Source organism: Leiobunum rupestre, chromosome 11, assembly GCF_980474605.1.
Source record: "Leiobunum rupestre chromosome 11, qqLeiRupe1.1.hap1, whole genome shotgun sequence".
NCBI lineage: Eukaryota > Metazoa > Arthropoda > Arachnida > Opiliones > Sclerosomatidae > Leiobunum > Leiobunum rupestre.
This window is the reverse complement of record NC_143394.1, coordinates 24,344,959-24,368,837: the sequence shown is the minus strand read 5'-3', so window position 1 is coordinate 24,368,837 and position 23,879 is coordinate 24,344,959.

Below are 23,879 nucleotides of genomic sequence, written 5' to 3'. Positions count from 1 at the left end.
TATTATTCACTATTCTCGGCAATGGATTTAATTGGAAATAACTCTGGTAATTGTATTGATTACGAAAATTATAAAAACGGTAATACATTATTCGCGTTTGATTTAACTTACAATTCAACGAAATGGTAGTTTACGTATGGTAATGAAGTTTTCTTCCCCCTTAACTAATATTCAAAACATAATTATTATTGGAGAATACGAAAACCGATTTGTCATTAACCAAGAGCGTCAAGTTACGTATATTACGGAATAAAATCAATCAACGAGGGCAAAGATTGGTTAGTTGTTTCGCGAAATCGTAGTGGTAAAGATGTCTCGAACTCACAGTCTCTCACCTAAACAAGAAGTAACGGTGCTAGGTTATGTAAATCCATCCATCAAAATTTACCGACTAGACACTTGCGCCGAATTTGAACTGAATTTGGAAGCCTGGCAATCTCTATTCACATTTGAAAAGGAAATAACTGATTTTTTGAAGACCAAGTTGCTAGTTTTCACACCTGGCTTCCGCTTGAAGGTTCAAAGATAAAAATCGACTGTTTCAAGGGACAAAAGGAAAAACTCGTGGATGTACGCGCTTGTGCCAGAGGAAAAAACCATTTGTATCATCTTTTTTATTCAACAAATTATGGTTTTAATCTCAACCAAGCAGGGTGGAAAAGATTAAAACATTGTAAACATACAATCGATCAGGAAATTAATTTAATTTTGTCGGCAAAAAATATTATGCGTGACATAATTGTACATGAGCTCACGGATAAAATGTTTGAAATTACCGAAAATTGTGAGAATCCGCATTGTAAATCTTCGATTGCTCACGATGTCTCTTGTAAACTAGGATTTAGCACAAATTTTGAAGACCGAGTGGAAAATATGATATTAATAGCTATCCCCCAATTAAACTACGATCATATTGTTGTAAGATTCCAAAAGGAATTTGGTCTTGACCCCTTAATAGTAGAAAGTCAATTATATTTTGATATTGTACAAAATGTTTCAAACTTAAAATGCGATTTAATTTATTAAAATAAAAACTTTTACTATAATCTGTTTTTATTATTTCTATTCACACATTTAAAGATGGTGTTGTCAAAAACAGACAAACAATTAAGTAAAGTTTATTACGATGTTGAAAACCCATACAGTTATTCTGACAGTGTTACTTTAAGAAAAAAATTTCCCAAAATTTCGGAAAAAGAAATTAAAAATTTTCTCAGTAAACAACCAACCTACACACAACACAAAGCTAGGAGGTTAAATTTTAAACGTAACAAATTATATGTAACGACGATTGATGAGACATTTATGGCCGATTTATTAGACCTCCCTATTTTACAAACTTTTAATAAAAAGTACCGCTATACGTTATTAGTTCAGGATATATTAAGCAAATTCGCTTTTATTCTACCAATTAAAAATAAAACCTCGAACGAGATTGTGAAGGCTTTTAGAGAGATTTTCAAAAAACGGGTACCCCTTAATTTATGTACCGACGCAGGGACAGAATTTCGAAACGCCCCATTTCGCGCTCTCTTAAAGCGTTATAACATACACCATTACCTCACGTACTCCGAGAAAAAAGCTTCTATGGTCGAGAGACTCGTTCGCACAGTAAAATCTAAAATTTTTAAAATAATTACCAAGACCGGCGATTTACACTATCTTAATAAACTACCATTAATTGCAAAAGCTTATAACGCTCGAAAACATTCAACAACGGGAATCGCCCCTAAAGATGTCAATAAAAACAATGAATCGGCAATTTGGGAAAAAAACTATGGCAATCTTAGTATGATTGGAAAGGCAAGTTTAAAAATTGGGGATAAAGTTCGATTAGCCGTTGCAAAAGCAACATTTGATAAAGCATACAAGGGAACGTTTACAGCCGAAATATTTGAAATTCATAGAGTAATTACGAGAGATCCCTGTATGTATATTGTGAAAGATTTGACCGGCAATATAATTAAAGGAGCTTTTTACGCTCAAGAAATAGTTAAAATTCAAGTGTAGAGCGCTACAGTCTTTATTCAACATTTTGTTATCCATGGGTAAAGTACACATTCTCCTGGGTCTCGCGATTGTAATATTTGGCGTGAGCGCAACAATAGTTTCATCCGCGATGAAATTTAAAAAAAGAAGTCCCGAATACAGCTTAGATATTGGAATTTGCGACAAAGCCTTCGATTTAGGAAGAGACACGTACCTTGTAAAATGTAACGAAACTTTTGACGTGCGACATTTTAAAAAAGAAGACGGTAGTTTAAAACCATCTATCAGAGGAATCAACTTAACAAAAGATCAATATGAGAAATTATGCATTTTGACAGTGACGTGAAAGATGAATACTAATCAAATCCAAGCTATACTTAAGTGTGACCCCCGTTCGAGAGATAAATTTATCGGAGTGTTTCCCGCTAATAGATTACCAAAAGTTCCAATTAAAAAAAAATCATATTGTTTCGTAATCAACACCGATCCTGATACGCTTCCAGGGTCTCATTGGACGGCTGTTTACAAATCGGGCGACACTCTGGACTTTTTTTGTTCTCTAGGAAGATCACATCGTGACTATGGATTTTTGCTAGAGCGATATAGCAAGCGTATTCAATTCAATACTCATAAATTTCAATCAAATAAAAGCCAAAACTGCGGACCACATGTGATTTATTTTCTAACCTCGAGATGTATGGGGATTTCTTACAGTAAAATAATTAACGAATTGTATAATTTCGATTTAAAAAGAAATGATAGTTTAGCGTTGTTTATTTTCTTGAGATATTTGTCCGACACTCGAGGCGGGAACTAAAATCATTTTTTTCATTTTATCTTTTATTGAATAAATTGGCAATTAAAGGAACAATAGAGCCTAATAAAGCCGGTATGAAGAATCCCGTACCTTTCTGAATTATTAGAGCACGCTTCTTTTTTTGCGAAATTTTCGGACTGGCTAAGAACCGTATTGTTTTTTTATATTTAGAAAGTTGTTTTTTTTTGGCTTTAGATAATATAATTCCACCACCTTTCAAGTTTTTGCAAACGCTTTGTAAGGCTTTTAATTGCTTTGGAGAACTGTTAGCTAATAAATTTTTACGTACCCCTCCTTTAGATTTATACAATAAATTTAAATATGGATAGTGTGTTTTAAACCTGTCAGAGGGATTTGCAATAGGAGTAGTTTTTTTACGTACTGTCTTTTTTGGTGTCATTTTCTTTAATGAACTTGATAATAATATAGTAAATTATTTATTATTGGAAAAAACTACCATTTGTGGTCCGTTTTGATTAAATGTGTACGATCTTAATCGTAAGCTATCTGGAGTGGTTACAGATGTGTCTATAAATAGTGAATTGTAAGGTTCTCCAGTAGCCATATCGTAGCCAGCCCTAAATTCAGATTTTTCAGTCGATTTTACATGTATTTTAACGGCAGGAGATTTCACTTGTTCTGAAGGGGATTGGGATTAATGCTAGAAATCGGTAGCTTACTCTTGAAGGGGAATGGGATTAACGCTAGAAATCGGTAGCCTACTCTTGAAGGGGAAAATTCAACCAATTCACCAATAAAAAGTAAACTTTCGATTGAAAGAGTTGTTTTTTTAAGATCTTGCCATAATTTGAATTATATCAGTTAATTCCTAAGCCTACTCATTGTTCGTCAAGGTTCTGCTTTGTAAATAGCTTTCAATACAATATTTGAATAAGATCATTTTTTAAAAATTGCAAATTGTAAATCATTGTTTTATATAATAATTTTTAAATATCTAAGTAATGTTTATATTTTATCACTGAACTATTTCATTCAATTATATCGAATTAATTTATTTTAAAAAGAATACATTCATGATTTTATTAGCTTACTGTTTGTGTTATACAGAAATGTGGTAAATTTGTTTATTTTAACATATAAACCTGCCAAGCTTCAAAAATGCCATACCACCGTTGTTGTGTGCCACTTTGTTTATCAACATCTAAAGACAAAAGTGTAGCATTTCATCAGTTTCCCTCGAATAAAGGTTTTTTGTAGCTTACATTTCAAAGGATCGGATTACTGTGAAAATATCAAAAAAAGCCAGCTTAAAAAGGGAGCTATTCCATCTGTGTTCCCTCAGTATCCAACTTACATACAACCAAAAAAAACAGTTTCTTCCAGAAAGACTACTACCAGAGAATGTTGACCTGCGAAAGTTTCCAAAGGAGAATCAACTTCAACTTTTCAAGAAACAAGAGTTCATCAACCCGCTTTAAGGAACGAAGAGCAATTTGCACCACATGCACTTGATACGCTGCAGATCCCTCTTACTTTTCCTGAAAACCCAACTCACGATAGCATCGAGCAAATGAAGAAAACAATTAACAACTTAAGGTGCAAAGTTTGGCGACAAAATCAGAAGTTGCAGGATCTGCAAAAGGAAAAGGACTCTCTCTGGGATCAACTCAATAAAACCAATACGCCTCCAGTAAAAAAGGTTCAACAACTTGTGTCTGACGCTGATGAAGGAAATAAATATGCTATTTTCTTGTTGAACATAGTTTGCAACTATAAGAAAAAGCGCCCTACGTGGAATGAAGTTTCCGTAAGACAATGTGCTATATGGAACTTTTCTTCACCGAAAGGATACAACTTCCCAAGACGTTATCGCATTCTATCTTTACCATCCAAGCGAACGCTCAAAAGATACGTCGGAGGTATTATCGGTGAAACAGCCGTGTCACCAATCATCAAAGAAAGACTGACGCAAGAAGCGAGTCAACTTAAGCCCGAAAACCGATTAGTCTCGCTGATTTTTTACGAAATGACCATCAAACCGCAAACCATCTACGATAAGAAGAGACTACGAAACACATCAAATGTGCCTCAGCTACAGCGAGTACATCAGAGCCTAATGTCAGTACATCGGATCAAGTTGAGCTTCCAAGATCTCAGGATCCAGTAGTTGCCAATCAACTTCTATGTTTTTTTGATCAGTGGAATTTCCATCGCATTCAACATCCCTGGTGAGTACTTTTTCTCAAAACAACTTACAGGTGAAGAGCTTTACAAGTTAACATTGTCGGTTATTCAAAAAATAGAAGCATGTGGATTTATTATCTTTCAACTTTCAGTTGATAACCACAAAACCAATTGTGCAATGTTCCGCTTATTAGGAAATAGTCCACGTACCACCCTTATTCCAACAGTTCCACACCCTGAGGATGTTTTTGATCCTAGCCACATCATCAAGAACATCCAAACAAAGTTTCTCGAAACTATCAGTGAAAAGGGTTCAGAAGATGTGTCAGGCACGTATGTCATCGAGCTCTACGAGCTACAGACGAAGGAAAACATCAAAGCCGTTCGTTGCCTTACCAGAAAGGCGATTTATCCAACAAATTTTGAGAAGATGAATGTGAAGCGAGCCATAGATATCTTTTCTCCTCCAGTCGTAGCCGCTCTTCAGTATCTGAAGCCATCCATTGGCTGACAAGTTCAAAACAGCTGGACCTACATGAATACTATTTAAAAATGGTACGATATGCACAATATTGGCACCAAGAGCATTGGATACGAGACTAGAAATCCAAACAAGCTTCCTTTTATTCAATCGATGACGAGAGACTTGCCTGGCTCAAAGATGATTTGTTTTTGTATCTGGATAGTGTACTATCAGAATGCGACAAGCCAGTTCTAACAAAAGAAACACATGAAGCTCTTTTCCACAATATCTCGTGTGAAAGATCGCCTTGAATCTGGCTTTCATTTTGTCTTGACAAGAAAGTTAACCAGCAACGCTGTCGAAATGTTCTTCAGTATCCGGAGGCAATGACATGTTGGATGCAAGAGCTCCAATTTTCAGTTTAGAAAATATTTGGAAGAAAGGGACACTTGCAAAATCAAATCCCAAACATCTAACGTTCCTGTAGACAGCTTTTTATAACTACAAGCTAGGCTTGATGCTGGACTAGAGGAATTATAAATTATGTCAAATAATTTAACCAAGACAAATTGCTACCATCCGATGTAACCGATTTACTCTGTGGTTTGGACGACAAGCCAGAAACGCAGAGAGCAACATTAAAACTAGCAAGTATAACGTATTTTGCTGGCTACGTTACTCGGATCACAAAGGAAAATAAATTGTGTCAGTTGTGCATTCACCATTAATGACTGATAAAATTTTCAGACAGAGGTGATCTAAGATATCACCGACAATCTTTTATCATGTTAATGGCGACGGTGACTACATTTATTGAGCGGGCTGTGCCCTATCTGCGAGAATCACCTGGAATATGTCAAATCATTGAAGTTCATTTATTTCCAAGAATTGCTGCCCCTTACCAAAATTATGTTTCGAAAATAAAACCTTAAAAAAGACTTATTCAAAGCCCATAATAAATCATGAATAAGTCTCCCACAGTCCAAAACTCAGACTAAAAATATACTTAAATCTAGTAACAATCAAGTTTCATTTACGTTTCTTTAAGCTAGCCTTAAAGAAGACTCGTTTTTAGCTCTATTTAAGATCTTGCTATGAGACCTAATTTAGATTTGTTTTTTGCGATTTGTTTGAGACTTGATTTAAACCCCTTTTTCCGTGATTTCTGGGAGATTTGATTTAAACCCAGATTTTTTATTTGTAGGGACCCAATTTAGTTCCGCGTTTTACTATTTGTGGGAGACTTAATTTAAACTTGTTTTTTGCGATTTGTTTGAGACTTGATTTAAACACTATTTCCGTGATTTCTAGGAGATTCGGTTTAAACCCATATTTTTTAATTTTTAGGAAACTCAATTTAGACATGATGAGGTCCTTCAATTAAAAAATGTTTTCCCTTTCGGTTTCCCCTTCCATAAAAACTTGTTAAGATAACGGTAATAGTTAATGTAGGGAGCTGTTGGCTCACGTGGCATGCTGGGCTTGCCAACACCCTCCTACGCATTGTAACCCGGCCATCTGAATTAAAGGTTTCAAAAGTCGCTTGATCACGTAGGCCTAAGGTGGTGCCTTGGGTATTAGCCTAGCTGATTATTATTAAATAGAAAAATAAGTTTTAGTTCAGTCTAAAAAAATATTGTCTTACGACTTCCACTGCATCCAAAATATTATAGTTTTTGATTTTTCCAATTATTTTGTTTACCAGTTAAGTCAATTTTCAAACGCGTGTAATTTCGTGAAAAATTATTTTGTTTTTAACGACCAAACGTTATTCTTATGTTTTCGACGTCGCTCTACATTTTTCTCATTGGCAAAATTTGACGAGCTCCAATACATCAAAATTTATTTGTTCAAAATTTGAAATTTTTTTTTAAATCGATAAACATTGTGTATTACAATGCCCCCCGGTACTGACAATTTACACAAAAAATTTCAAAATTCTAACTACAACGGTTTGTGAGAAAAATCACTTTTTCGAATAAAATTGGACACCCTGTATATTTATATTATTTAGTATACTTAAAAATTTGAAACGGTTATTTTATTACAAAAATTTTAGGGTTTCAAGTGAGTTGAGCTTAACCAAAATTAGCCAGCCCATCCCTTATGACCATTTTGTAACTAATATTCAAGTTGCAATCCATCATGGCAGTTGAACAATAAGCTTTTAATAACCTGTTTAATATCAAACTTAAGTGGCCATTATATTTACGATTACTTTTATTTTAACTTCAAATTGTAACCTCTAAGCAACTTTCAAGTCCCCAGAAACGAATCTCCCCATATGAGACTAAAGTGAAGAGGGGTGGCGGAGTGGTTAGCACTTTCGCCTCGCAGCAAGAGGAGCCGGGTTCGATCCCAGCTTGTGGCACTGGGTGAAAACTCGGAACAACTCCTTCTGCGTTGAGTTTGCAAGTTCTCTCCCCACTGGTTTAAGGGGTTTTCCCCCGAGTTCTTCGGTTTCCCCTTCCATAAAAACTTGTCTAGGTTAACGGTAATAGTTAGTGCAGGGCTTGCCACCACCCTCCTACGCATTGTAACCCGACCACCTGAATTAAGGGCTTCAAAAGTCGCATGATGACTTAGGCCTAAGGTGGTGCCTTGGGTATTAGCCTAGCTGATTATTATTATTATTATTATTGATTATTATCTTATTTTAATCTAAAATTGTAACCCATAATCAACTCTCATTTAAGCCTTTTTCAAGTCCTCAAAATTGAGTATCCCAATATGAGACTAAAGTGAAGTTTAAATAACCCTTATTCTAATCAAATATTGTAACCCATAATCAACTCTCATTTAAGCCTTTTTCAAGTACCCAAAATTGAGTCTCCCAATATGAGACTAAAGTGAAGTCTTAAATAACCCTTATTCTAATCTAATATTGTAACCTCTAAGCTACTCTCAATTAAGTCTCTTTCAAGTCCCCAGAAATGAATCTCCCCATATGAGACGAAAGTGTAATCTTAAATAACCCTTATTCTAATCTAATATTGTAACCCATTATCTACTCTCATTTAAGCCTTTTTCAAGTCCCCAAAATTTAGTCTCCCAATATGAGACTAAACGAAGTCTTAAATAACCCTTATTCTAATCTAATATTGTAACCTCTAAGCAACTCTAAATTAAGTCTCTTTCAAGTCCTTAAAAATGGGTCACCCCATATGAGACTAAAGTGAAGTCTTAAATAACTCTTATTCTAATCTAATATTGTAACCCACAATCAACTCTCAATTAAGCTTCTCTCAAGTCTTCCAAAATGAGACTATAATGAGTTTCATCTAAATATATATTAATAAAACTCTCTTAGTGAGACTAAAATAGATTTTATTTAGGACCCAAAATTCGGGTCTCAGTTTTTTATGCTTACATAATACTTAAAAATCCTTGATCCTTCATTGAGACTAATTAGCGACTAAAGTAAGACTCACATTTTAGTAAGGGGCGTGTCCATACATCCAATGTGATTTGGACCAAACCTCTTTCACGGAAGGTCCACAAGGTGTAGTTCATTTTACACAGATTCCTTAGATTATATCCTTTACTGTACTCTAGTTTGTTTAAATCTAAAAAAAAATATAATATAATGTAAAGCTCCTAATGATTTATATAAGAAATGGAATTGTCAATATTATACCTACTTACTGACAAAAAACCTAGGCAAATGACTTCTTCTGAAAACCATGTGTTCGTTTGTTTACTTTTCTTTCGAGTAACGGTGATTGTGCCGTCTTTTGCTAGAAGGCTGATTTTTAATAAATAATTCCGCGAAATATTTAGCTTCAAAAAATCTCGAAACGCGTTTAAACTGTTCATTAATAATTAACTTAAATATGGTATAAGTGATTTATCTCTAAATTTTATATTTTCTAAATAAGTAACGAAATACCAAAATTTCGTAATCTTTCCCCTAACATTTCAGTGTAAAGTTTAGTTTACATTTTCCCGCGACACTGTTTTGGCGCTGGCGACCCTGCCCTTTCACTGTTGGCGGCTGTTGCGATTTTAGAGCGATTGCCGGAGCCGCTATTGGCGCGATAGGGAGCGCACGCGGTACGAGCGCATGGAGGCGGCCATGCTTTTGAGTTACAAAATCAAATTTTGAATTAATTGAATGTGACCGCGTTTTCCTCGCTCCATCTCCTTTCGGTAAAATTTTAGTTTTTCATTCGTTTTTGGGTCAGTTTATTTTTGTATTTCGGTTATCGGAAGCCTTCAGCTTCCTTTTAATGTATAGTTGGTAATTTTCGGTTCATTTGTTGTTTAATTCTGTTGTGTTTAATGTCGTTTTTTTTTGCCGTACGGTTAAGCCTTGGCCACGTTTTTTTCGCGTTGTAATAAAGTTGTGGTGCATACGGTCACGCGAGTTAAACTTTGTTCCGTATCGTCGTTTAGATGTAACTAACTCTGCGGTTAAGCGATTTTTCGGTGGTGCATACGGAAACGTGTTGTACTTTTCGCGCTTCAATTTCCCGCCCCCCCCCCTTTTTATTTGACGAAACCAAACAATTTTACAATGCCTTCGTAAGTTCTATAACGTTCTTCGCCAAGAAATAGTGCAGACTTTTCAACACGCTTACGAGGAGCTTCCGCATATTTTAGTCATCATGGGAAAAGACAGCCACGTTTTACCGTCTAGCGGCGTTACTACTCGCAGTAAAAGCTTTCAAACCGCCAATATTCGAAGAGATGTTATTGAAAACAACATTGAATGGGTTATTTGTAAATCCTGTCGCCAATGGGTGCTTTTCGAAAATACTCCTCTTTTTAACACTACCCAATTTGAAGACATTGATGACTCCTCCCAGTTTGTCTGTGCTCTGTGTGGTCTCTCCGCGACCCAACGCAAACTTCAAGAAGATCTCGATCACATCAAATAAGATGCAATATCTCTTCACAACACTGTAAATATTAATACTAAGAGAATTGACGAGCTTAATTCCGCCCTACACCTCTCTCAGGATGAGATCACACCCACGGATCACACGCTGCGCCTCCAAAATGGTCATTCTCCAAACCAAGCTATCGTATTTTGAGGCTTCACACAAGACCGATTTAGAGTATGGCACGCCAAACCGGACAAAATTCGTTCACCATTCGCTATATTCATACTTTACCTCTTGTTATATTCATACTTGGTCTTACTATATTCATACTTGGTCTTGTTATATTCATACTTGGTCTTGCTATACTCATACTTGGTCTTGTTATATTCATACTTGGTCTTGTTATATTCATACTTGGTCTTGTTATATTCATACTTGGTCTTGCTATACTCATACTTGGTCTTGCTATATTCATACTTGGTCTTGCTATATTCATACTTGGTCTTACTATATCTATACTTGGTTTCGTTATATTTATACTTTTTCTCTCTCTTATACATCGAGGTGTCTCACACTTCGACTCTCTCTCTCTACTCTAACTTGGTCGTTCACTATTCATACATCGCACCTCTCTCTCATACTTCGACTCTCTCTCTCTACTCTAACTTGGTCGTTCGCTATTCATACATCGCACCTCTCTCTCATACTTCGACTCTCTCTCTCTCTACTCTAACTTGGTCGTTCGCTATTCATACATCGCACCTCTCTCTCATACTTCGACTGTCTCTCTCTCTACTCTAACTTGGTCGTTCGCTATTCATACATCGCACCTCTCTCTCATACTTCGACTCTCTCTCTCTCTACTCTAACTTGGTCGTTCACTATTCATACATCGCACCTCTCTCTCATACTTCGACTCTCTCTCTCTACTCTAACTTGGTCGTTCGCTATTCATACATCGCACCTCTCTCTCATACTTCGACTGTCTCTCTCTCTACTCTAACTTGGTCGTTCGCTATTCATACATCGCACCTCTCTCTCATACTTCGACTCTCTCTCTCTACTCTAACTTGGTCGTTCGCTATTCATACATCGCACCTCTCTCTCATACTTCGACTGTCTCTCTCTCTACTCTAACTTGGTCGTTCGCTATTCATACATCGCACCTCTCTCTCATACTTCGACTGTCTCTCTCTCTACTCTAACTTGGTCGTTCACTATTCATACATCGCACCTCTCTCTCATACTTCGACTCTCTCTCTCTACTCTAACTTGGTCGTTCGCTATTCATACATCGCACCTCTCTCTCATACTTCGACTGTCTCTCTCTCTACTCTAACTTGGTCGTTCGCTATTCATACATCGCACCTCTCTCTCATACTTCGACTCTCTCTCTCTCTACTCTAACTTGGTCGTTCGCTATTCATACATCGTACCTCTCTCTCATACTTCATCTCTCTCTCTCTCTCTCTCTCTACCCATAGTTTCCTTAGCTTTCTCTCTAGCTACATACCGTCGAGCTATCAAATTCGAAGGTCGTCTGTCTCGAACTTTGTACCGCGCTTTTGACGCCGACTATATTTGGCCAAGTTAAGTGAGAACTTGACCAACAGCAAAACTATTCTGTCTCAGCCGTATTTTATTGTACAGGGTGTTTGGAAATAAAATTTCAAGAATGAGAATCTACGTGAGATCAGAACATTAGCAATTCGAGTGGCGTGACTTTTCCCCACTTTTGAAAGGTATTCTGCGATTTGCAATAATTTTGCAAGTAGGTGTATTGTAGTGATCGTACGGGGACACCGACCCCGACCCGGTATGACTGGCATCCCCGGGTTTTCAACCCCGACCCGAGTATTAAACAATAATACTATGTTGTTGACAACATCTAGAGGATGTTCTTGGTTTCTGTTTAACTCTTTTATAATTTATAAACACCGTTAAAAAATTAGAATCATTAAAAAAATATACTATTAGTTAAATATTAACCTACATTCGGTTTAATTCAATGTTTTTTTAAATTTATTTAAAAATAATTGTTTTTTGTGGAATTTTCCTATCTGACTAACGTTAAATTTTTGTCGTAGCGAAAGCCTGGTGGTAAAATATATACACGGTAACAGGCGATTGACGGGGCCGCTAAAGCGCGGTACGCGCGATCGAAGTTGGCCGTGCCTCGATACGCTGTGGTTGCTAAGGGCTAAGTTTGGTAACTTCGTTGCGAACGAACATCGTGACCTCACTGAGATGAGATCCTGCAATGGGATCGCATCTGGGTGACATCACGATTTTAAAACGTTTTTCGACCGAAAACCCCATTCCCCGCCCCCATTTTCTATCGCTGTTTTGTTATACTATTCCCCTTACCAAATATTCAGTGGCGTAGCCAGGGGGGGACAGGGGCACGTGCCCCCCCTCCGAAACGTATAGTTGTATGCACAATTTTTTAATTTTTTGTTTTACTTTTTTTCATTGTGTGCCCTCCCCGAAACCAAATCCTGGCTACGCTACAGCAAATATTATCCAAGTAACACTTTGAATCTTTGACCTTTGTATTACAAGGTGAATTCATATTCTATATTTTAGTGATTTATAATCTTTATATTAGCAGAAGAAAACCGGTGGAAGCAGGCCCGTAGCCAGGATTTTTCAGTTGACGGTTAATCATTATCCATGTTTAAATTGATTTTTTCGTTAAAAAAATTTAAACAAAGAAATTTACCGGTTAATACTTCGGAAAATTATTAAAAAACATGTATTATTCGTAAAATTTGAGCTTTTTATCGAAAACTACGTCGTTTTTCCGATTAATTTTACAAATTTATCAAAATATTAATCGGATAATACAGAAATATAAATTACTCGATCAAAACGTTTTACGAATAATTTTGAGAGCTTTATCTATTGAATAAAAGTTAACCATCCCCGACCTCTAGTTGAAGGGGGCACGCTCAGTGGCGTTCTGAGGGTTTGTGGCGCTAGGTTCAAAATTTTTATAAGGCGCCAACCAACGTATGTCATACATAAAGTAAATTACGAACAAATAATCACTATCACACTACTACTTCTCTCAAACACTGCAAAAGTTGCAACGCTCACGGGCGAAAATTTGATGGGAATGCCAAATAATTTAAAACAAAATCAAATAGTAAAAATTTATGTTTTTGAGCGCTGCGCCCATGTTTGAAATTAATTTATTCAAAGACATTAAATATTTCCAAAAAGAAGACTTTAGAAGCCATAGAGCTATTCCCTAAAGGAGGTGCCGGGCGGAAAAGTGTTCAGCACCGACGCGGAATAGTATACACTCTTTTTCGCGGTATTTTCTAGGCGCGTCCATGTTTCGTTTTCCCCCTTTCATACTCATCCTCCATTACGGCATGGGCCAAATAATGATAAATCCAGGACATGACTCTATGCGAAAAACCCGTCCAACAGCGCTAACACCCGATCACTATTGCCCCCTATTGGGAAAAACGCGCAAATTTTTTAGGGACAGTTTTCAAAAATAATACACGTGGTCGTCGTAGTAAATATCCTGGAATATTTATTCACAGTTATCATATATAGTGTGGTTATTAAAGGAAGTACTTATTTTTATACGTACTAAGTTCATAATTAGTATAATATATATAATTATTTAATATTAAACATATACTTTCCTAGAATCGTTAAAATTTATCAAAAAATGAGGGGCCAAATATGGCAGGATTTTCGAATTACAACCGCCACTTATTTCCGAATTCCGACTCAGTCATCACTAGATGGCGTTCGGGAAACCGGAAACTTGCTTGATTTTGCCCCCAATTTTTTTTATTTTTTCCTCCTTTTCCCCCCTACTAAAATGGCCGCCTGTGTCTTTTAGTGGACGGCCGATTTAGTACGCGTGAAGGTACCAGAGTCATGTCCTGGATTTATCATTATTTGGCCCATGATTACGGATACCTAAAGACTGGATGCTTGACTCCCCGCCGAGGGCAGAGGCAATGGCCGACGAGCGGGATGCAAGTAAGAGGGGTCAAATAAAGGCGCGAAAAAGAGTGTATTGCCCCGTTGAATCGCGAGTCAAAATATCCCGATGAACTTGCGCCCCCCCCCCCCCCCCGATACGACGACCAATGGAGTGGTCCAAGGCCAAACTATCGCGGATGAAAGAGCCGAGACATTTCACAACCACCGCTTTAAACAGAGGCCTTTATTACCAGGTGGGTAAAAATGGCGACCCTCCCAGCAAACTTTGAATTTATGTGAAATACCAATAAGAAACTGCTATTTCGTTACACGACGTCTGAAACGCAGACGATTTTAAACCGAAAACACGAAACTAAGCGAGACAGGAAATTCGTTTTCATATAATTTCAAATATTGCTGCGAGGGTCGACATTTTTACACCCCTTTTAATAAAGGCCTTTTCATTATTTGGTATTTAAGAATATTAATAAAAAACTTTGATCGATTCGTCGGTGCGAAAGGTAAACCCGAAAATTAACGTCATAATTTAGTCGAATCAAATAGTGGAAAATATCTTGCAAGGTCGTTTGACGTCGACTTCGCACTTTAAATTACACATAGTCAGCCTAAAAAATTGCCTTTATCCGGAAAACTGTAGGTGTTTGAGAACAAATAATCGAAGGTAGATATCAGCTCAGACTAAATATGTGACGCCCGCCGGTCGCGATAAAATGTCTGAGTCATTATTGCAAAAATACATTTTTAATGTTGAATGGGTTTTTTTAGCCTGAGGGGCTCCTCTCGAACTCTTGGCACTGGCCCCTGGCCCAACGGGTTCAATGGGAAAGACAGCACTGCATTAGCAGTTCCCAGGAAGAAAAATTGCGTTGAAAAACCGTTAAAAAACAGTTGATGAGTAGCTGATAATTAAAGCAAACGTTATTGACTCGTTGATCATGTCCGGCTAAGGAACGCGCTAAAAAACGGTTGATAAAACGTTTCTAAAAACTAAATTCTAACCAATTTTGAACGTTTATTAGAGTAACGTAAAAAAACGTTCTTTTCGGAACGTTTTTTAAGCTATTTTAAAACCATTATATTAACGTTTAAATTGATTTAATATCGGGTACATTATACAAATAAGCTTTAAATTCAGGTACTCTAGAGGTCGGCAGTCAATTAATTTTTATCCATGAATAAAATAAGCTCGGCTATATTTAAATAATATTTATTTAAATAACCAATATATTGGTTATAGTTGAATAAAACTTTAAAATGTTTAAATAATCGAAAGTGAATAAGCCTATTTTTTAAATAAAACAAACAATTATTTAAATAAATACCACTTTTATTCCAATAAATGCTTGGTTGCGTAAAAAACATAATTAAATAAGTTAAAATGATATTCTTTTTACCAACGTTTTTTAAATAAATCGGAAAATTTGTGGATAATGAATAAACAATTCCGAACACTAATTATTTTAAGACCAGGGGTTAAACAAATGTAATTAATTAATCTAAGCCTTGCAAAAAAAGTTGAAAACTTGTATTTGGTTTTAAATTTTTAATAGCTCAGTCTATTTCGTATATAGCCAAATCCAATGACCCAATAATAAGCGATGTCTCATAGTGTTTATGTTTAATCAGTTAGTTTCTAAAAACGTTTTTGTCTTTTTCTAGTATTAAAACCATATTATAGAACTTTTAGTTTTATAAACATTTAAAAAACGTTTTTCTCGAAAACATGCTTATATTAAAACGTAAGGAAAACAATATTTAATCGTTTATTTTTTAATATAAGGTGAATTATCGTGACGTCATCATTACTGTTGTGGAAGGCTAGTGTCATCCCCCTTTCCCCATTACTATCTACCTTAGAGCAATAGCCGCCATCTTCTCGTGAATACCACCTATTATTTATATCATTATTAGATGTTATATGTATTATCTTCATAATACTAACGGATAGAAGATATTAACTATAGAAATAAACAAATTGTTTATGAAGCTTAATATTTTATTTTGAATCAATCACTGTAAGTTTAATTTCACATTAGTGTTTGCCTTAACGTATATAGAAAAGTACTTGAAATTGAAATACTTGAGCCTAGGTGGCGCTGCAACATTAATGAAAATGTTGATGCCAAGAAAAACGGAGTTATCATTTACAAGTATCTGTTTTAATTTAAGAATAAGGATGTTTAATAGTTTTCAGTTGTAAATTCGAAAACTATAAAAGAAAATTAAAGAAAATAAAGATAACTTCCGAAAATATGATAAATGTTTTGAAAAATAATCGTTTTTTTTTCTATATATAAATAATATAATATTTATAAATTGAAACGGTATTACAACGTATATAACTCTCATTAAATATAACGTTGAATAGAGTTGAAAGTATGCACCTAATATCAACGTTGATATTAAGTTAAGAAATAACTTGTCATTGCTACCAGGGTCAGACTACAGCGCTACGGTTTAATTGACTTTTGAACGACGCAGAATACCCTTCAAAAGTGAGGAATTTTAATTTCAATTTCTTTCAAAAGTAATTATTTACTTATGGAAATTTAATTCCCAAACACCCTGTACAATAAAATACGGCTGAGACAGAATAGTTTTGCTGTTGGTCAAGTTCTCACTTAAATTGGCCAAATATAGTCGGCGTCAAAAGCGCGCGGTACAAAGTTCGAGACAGACGACCTTCGAATTTGATAGCTCGACGGTATGTAGCTAGAGAGAAAGCTAAGGAAACTAGGGTAGAGAGAGAGAGTCGAAGTATGAGAGAGAGGTGCGATGTATGAATAGCGAATGACCAAGTTAGAGTAGAGAGAGAGACGAAGTATGAGAGAGAGGTGCGATGTATGAATAGCGAACGACCAAGTTAGAGTAGAGAGAGAGAGTCGAAGTATGAGAGAGAGGTGCGATGTATGAATAGTGAACGACCAAGTTAGAGTAGAGAGAGAGAGAGTCGAAGTGTGAGAGACCTCGATGTATACGAGAGAGAAAAAGTATAAATATAACGAAACCAAGTTATAGTAAGACCAAGTATGAATACAACACGACCAAGTATGAATATAGCACGACCAAGTATGAATATAACAAGACCAAGTATGAATATAACAAGACCAAGTATGAATATAACAAGACCAAGTATGAATGTAACAAGACCAAGTATGAATATAGCAAGACCAAGTATGAATATAACAAGACCAAGTATGAGTATAGCAAGACCAAGTATGAATATAACAAGACCAAGTATGAGTATAGCAAGACCAAGTATGAATATAACAAGACCAAGTATGAATATAACAAGACCAAGTATGAGTATAGCAAGACCAGTATGAATATAGCAAGACCAGTATGAATATAGCAAGACCAAGTATGAGTATAGCAAGACCAAGTATGAATATAACAAGACCAAGTATGAGTATAGCAAGACCAAGTATGAATATAACAAGACCAAGTATGAGTATATTAAGAGGTAAAGTATGAATATAACAAGACCAAGTATGAGTATAGCAAGACCAAGTATGAATATAACAAGACCAAGTATGAGTATATTAAGAGGTAAAGTATGAATATAACAAGACCAAGTATGAGTATAGCAAGAGGTAAAGTATGAATATAGCGAGTGGTAGACGAATTTTGTCCGGTTTGGCGTGCCATATTAGAGCATCTCTCCACTCTGATTGCTCCTCAGTTGGAAACAAAAATCACGTCTCAGCAAGATGCTCTTGCTGCAACAAGCCACCGCTACCAAAATGAAACTCAGTACCCCCGCCAGGAATTTTTAACACACAGGCCCGGTCTGATTTAAAGACCCCCCCCCCCCCTATCTATATTCTTGACTATAGTTAAAATTTTAAAATTATGACACTAATAGCTTAATTTAAACGTTTTCTTAGGAAAGATAAAATTTTCTGCCCTCGCAATTTAATCAAAGAATGATACTCTTCGATTAGAGCTTTTACCAAATTCGTCAACCACTAAAGTAGGGTTTTCTTTTAAACAATACGACTTTGTAAATATTCCGACAGGGAATTTGTTACGCCTAATACTTAGTCTAATGCAACGACTAATATTAAGTTGTTAAAGTTATCTTTTTGAGAGTTTTCAAAATATTCACTTCTAATAACCGAATTGCTTTGAAAGTTGTAAATGGCTTGAACCAAACCAAGTAATTCCCTAACTGTCGATATTTTGGAGCAACAGGCAACTAAACCTAAATTTAAGCGGCGGGCGTAGCAATGAACGTACGGACAATGGCCACCTACTGCTTCTTCCACTTTAACCCTTACTCCTTTTACGTGTCCACTCATTACACTAGCTCCATCATAAGTCTGTGCAACACAATTCTCCAGTTTGAAACCACCCTCTTTTAAAAGATTTATAATTGCCAAGCTGATACTCTCAGAATCAAACTTGTGTAAATCTGTGAACCCTATAAATCGTTCTACGACACCTATTTCTGCTTTAGTATATCGAATACAAAGACTTAACTGCTCTACTCCCGCGTTGTCTCGTGTTTCGTCAGCTATTACAGAGTAGAATCCACCGGATTCGTTGACCTCTTGAACAATAATGTTTCTCACTAAACTTGCACAAATGCCAATTATTTAGTTTTGTATGGTGCTGTGCAAATATTTGGCATTATTCGGCATATTATCGCACTTGGCTTTTAAATCAGGACATTTTCTTTTTAAAAGATCTAATATTGCAATTAAGTTTCCCCTATTCCCAATATTGTCGTCGGATGTGTAAGTGTTCCCCTGAAGTGCTAAATCTTGTTGGGCACATAAAATAATCACTTCCACGTGTGTAGATAGGACCTCTCTGTTTCTAATAACGTCTAGTCTATGGTGGTCGTTAACCTGGCAAACTATTGATCCACGGGATTTGGATTCCATGTAGTCTAAGTACATTTTGTAGGCTAGTTGGTGAGAATATTTGTTGGAAGTGAAGTGTTCTTCGAATTGTCTCCCCATGTTTTTCCAATCTGAAAATCCCTTTAGAAATGCAGTGTTTCTACTGCCTAAAAAATGACGGCAACAAAAACAATAGACTGCATCCTTTGCAACTGAATATTCAATCATTTGATCTTTGTCATACCAAGAAGAATGGGAACCTCGATTTTTACCGCCAATTAATCTTTTAGGAAAAGGATTTAGTTTAGGCTGAACTGGAAGGCAATCTTTATCTAGACTAATATCCAAGTTATTCAACGCGTGTAAGCCCATTTCTTTTGAATTAGACACGTTGTTTGATGTATTTTGTGCATGGTTAGAGTTGGGGTTTGCAATTACTTCTGCAATTTCTCCTTCATATCAGTACTGACGTTTGGAAGAACCTCAGCAGTGGGGTGGGGGAGTGGTTAGCACTTTCGCCTCGCAGCAAGAGGAGCCGGGTTCGATCCCAGCTTGTGGCACTGGATGAAAACTCGGAACAACTCCTTCTGCGTTGAGTTTGCAAGTTTTCTCCCCACTGGTTTAAGGGGTTTTCCCCCGAGTTCTTCGGTTTCCCCTTCCATAAAAACTTGTCTAGGTTAACGGTAATAGTTAGTGTAGGGAGCTGTTGGCTCGATCTCGTGGCATGCAGGGCTTGCCACCACCCTCCTACGCATTGTAACCCGGCCACCTGAATTAAGGGCTTCAAAAGTCGCATGATGACTTAGGCCTAAGGTGGTGCCTTGGGTATTAGCCTAGCTGATTATTATTACTAAAACAGTGACTGTTATCAGTCCCCAAGGATTCTAAACCCTTTCCCAATTCTTTGACTAGGTTTTTCTCATAACCATAGTTATGGCTTTGCGCCGACGATTTCAAAAAACGTGCCATTGCACCTTTCTGACTACTAACGAAACTATCTTCCCTTTTCCGTTTTTCTCATTTTTGGAACCCAGATAAAAATTTTCTGGTACTCATATTTCAAAATGCTACTACTATATACTAATAGCGAAATAACCTTAAAAAGGTTTAAGAAAATAAAGCTTAGTTAAAGCTATGTAGTCTCCAAACAGACTTTTTAATAATACCAGCTATATCAAAGCCCTGAAAAAAGCTGTTTGAATATTTTTTCTAGAATACCTAATTAGCCTTGAAAAAGGCTTTTTGAATAATTTAGCTAGAATAGCTAATTAGCCTTGAAAAAGGCTGTTTAAAAATTAGCTTAAAACAGCTAAATAGCCTTAAAAATGCTGTTTGGCAAAGTTAGTCTCGGAAGAGACTGAAAATATTTGACTGGGAGATAATCTAAATTGAGAACTACCTGTTTGTTCAGGAGCAGAAAACGAAATGAAGAAACGCGCGTTATCTGGGACAAGTCCGACCACCGAAGGTCTAGGTCCATTCTCTACGATCAGTGGTCACTGATATCACGTGATTTCGCAAAAGGGACAAAGTGTAAAAAATTCAAAACACTAATCCCCAGGACACACTCTATTCAAAGTAGTGACTGGTACGATGCTTTACGCTTCGACTTCACATTCACATTTTACGTAACACAAAAATCATATTTTTCGACCCCCTTTCAATTTAATCAAAGAGTAAAAGTTTTCAAACTACTCCCCTTTAATTACGTGTCAAAAAGCTGTATCCCCTCGCTATAATGGAATCAATAACAGTAATATAATTATATATATATATATACAGGGTCTTTTTTTTTTGCTCGGAAAAGTGTTTTTTTTCAAAAACTATTTATAGTACCGATTTCAAATTTGGAAGGTCAATTCTCTATACCGGGGGACATCAGTTTGAGAAATTTGAGCGTTTTCGGTAATGTTTTTCACCAATTTTGAAAAATTATTTTTCGACCACTAGGTGCGAGATAAAAAATTTCTATTATAAAGTTGTAGGCCGTCATCGAAAACCCTTAAAAATTGTTCACTCGACGAAAAACAACTTATTTATCAGTGAAAATTCGAGCTTGAAAAATTTACAAGTTGGTGAAGCCAAATTACGATTGTTTGAAACGATAATTGAAAAGGGAACAAGTCTAATACAAACGTAGTAGAGTTTTCACACTTGAAAAAATGTACACGTTTGGTTTTTAAATGCAGATATTTTATTCACATAAATTTTTACAAAACATTTTCAATAATATCACCATTGGCTGCAACACAGGTTTGTGCGCGGACAATTAAGTTCTCAAACGCTTTCTCTACCATTTCTGGTGTGACGTCTCGGCAAGCACTGATTATTCATCTAATGAGTTCCTCCCTAGTTTCAATGGGCGTGGCGTATACCTTTGCTTTAACGAATCCCCAGAGAAAATAATCCAGCGGTGTTAGGTCAGGTGACCTTGCTGGCCAATGCACTGGACCATTTCTCCCTATCCACCTTTCAGGAAACTCGTTGTTGAGGTGCTCAGTTACTTGCCGGGAAAAATGCGGAGGGGCGCCATCTTGCTGAAACCACAACTGACGTCTTTCAGCCAATGGAAGGTCGTCGATTGCGTCACTCAGTTCATTCTGTAGAAAATGTAAATACCTTTGGCCGTTGAGGTTCGTCGGCAGGAAAAAGGGACCAATCAAACGGTTTCCAACAAGTCCAACCCAAACATTGACCCGTTCAAATTGAACCTGGTGATGATATTCAAAACCCCAATGTGGGTTGATGTCAGACCAAAGATGGCTGTTTTGATGATTAAAGGGCCCATCTCTAGAAAATGACGCTTCGTCGGAGAACAAAACATGGAGCAAAAATTGTCTATCTTCTTGGACAGCATTTAGTAACCAGTTGCTAAATTCATAACGTCTTTGATGGTCTCCGTCAATTAGTCCTTGGTGGAGCGTAGCTCTGTATGGGTGATAGCGATTCTTACGAAGAATTTTCCACACACGATTTGCAGAACAACCCAAATCAGCAGCGGCGTTAGCGCAACTGTGACGAGGATATGCCACAAAGTACGCGAGTACATTGTTCTCGAAGTCTAAATCCGGTTGACCCAATCCGCGAAACCTAGGTTGCAAGTTACCAAATTGATTGAAATCGTGAATTGCTCGTCTTACTGTATTTACAGATGGTGCTCCATTTGGATGTCTTTCTGCGAAGATTTCAGTCACTCTTCTAAGGTTTTGCGCTGCTTCTCCATAGTAAATGGCAACTATCTCGGTACGCTCAGCTACTGAATAACGAGGCATTGTTCGAAATATTATCAAACACTAATAATAATCTCCCAAAGTTTTCCTTTAAATACCCAATGCATGTTTAGGATTGACCTATAGCCTCGTGTTTTTTAAATCCGGTCGTTTTTTTAACCAAAGTTTCAACTGGATTAGGTAATTCGGTTTCAATTATCGTTTCAAACAATCGTAATTTGGCTTCACCAACTTGTAAATTTTTCAAGCTCGAATTTTCACTGATAAATAAATTGTTTTTCGTCGAGTGAACAATTTTTAAGGGTTTTCGATGACGGCCTACAACTTTATAATAGAAATTTTTTATCTCGCACCTAGTGGTCGAAAAATAATTTTTCAAAATTGGTGAAAAACATTACCGAAAACGCTCAAATTTCTCAAACTGATGTCCCCCGGTATAGAGAATTGACCTTCCAAATTTGAAATCGGTACTATAAATAGTTTTTGAAAAAAAACACTTTTCCGAGCAAAAAAAAAGACCCTGTATATATATATATATGTATATGAGTGTTTTTAAATTACAAATTCTACGTTGCACCGCAACTTTAGAAATAAAAAATGGTAAATCGCTTGTAGCTCGGATGGTAAAGGTGGTAAAGTTATGAATTTTTTTTTATGTTGATATGTGTTTTTCAATAAACAAATTACAATTATTATAAATATATAATTATAGAACATAAATATGGAAATATTGAAATATTACGCGCACATAATGGAGACTTCGCGCATTTGCAGGTGGTGCAGTTAAATGTTTTGCAGTTGCATTTAACTAGATACGATAAATTCGCTGCTTCAGGTATAGTTGACCAAATTGCCTGCCATTTGTTTTCAGGGCTTAAAGACCAACCCCATTCTTTGGTATCAGCTAAGTCCGGTCTTGGAACAAAACACTGCCTCCATATTACGTAACCCTGATGTAGTGCCCTCTTTGTGTATTGTTCTAAAGCGATTTGGGTTGGTGGAATATTTTCCATTGTTATCTGTTTGTGGGCAAAAAGATGTTGGCGAGCGTCATTAATTCTGGTTAAATCTGACGTCCGATCGTACATCAAAATAACAAATCGCTCTAATATTTCCTGGCACTCGGATGTTTTTTCATTAGGCGACTCCATAACGATAAATAGAGCTGAAGTGAGTTCGGGAAATGTATTCCACGCGGTTTTCATACCTCTACCACTAAAAAACGACATGGTATCGCAGCCTGTAAAAGCGTAAAAGAGGGGAAGCACATGACACTTCTGTAAACCTAACCTTTGTGCTATTTTATGTGCCGCAAGGTATTTAAAATGTTTTCCACTTCCAAAGGCAATCCACAATTCCCGTATCTCAAGTGAAGCAAACGCGGAAACCGCAAGCACAACAACATCCGTGTCTACTGTTCGTACCATAATGCGCTTTTTACCGTCTTTGACAGCGTGAACGAGATGGAGAAATATCCTGGAACCAGCTTCTTCATGCAGACAGGGTGATAAATCCTGCAAGTCGGCGCGATGTGTTATAGACTCCAAATCGTTTCCTATTGTTGCGTACACGGACTTTCCATCTGTAATG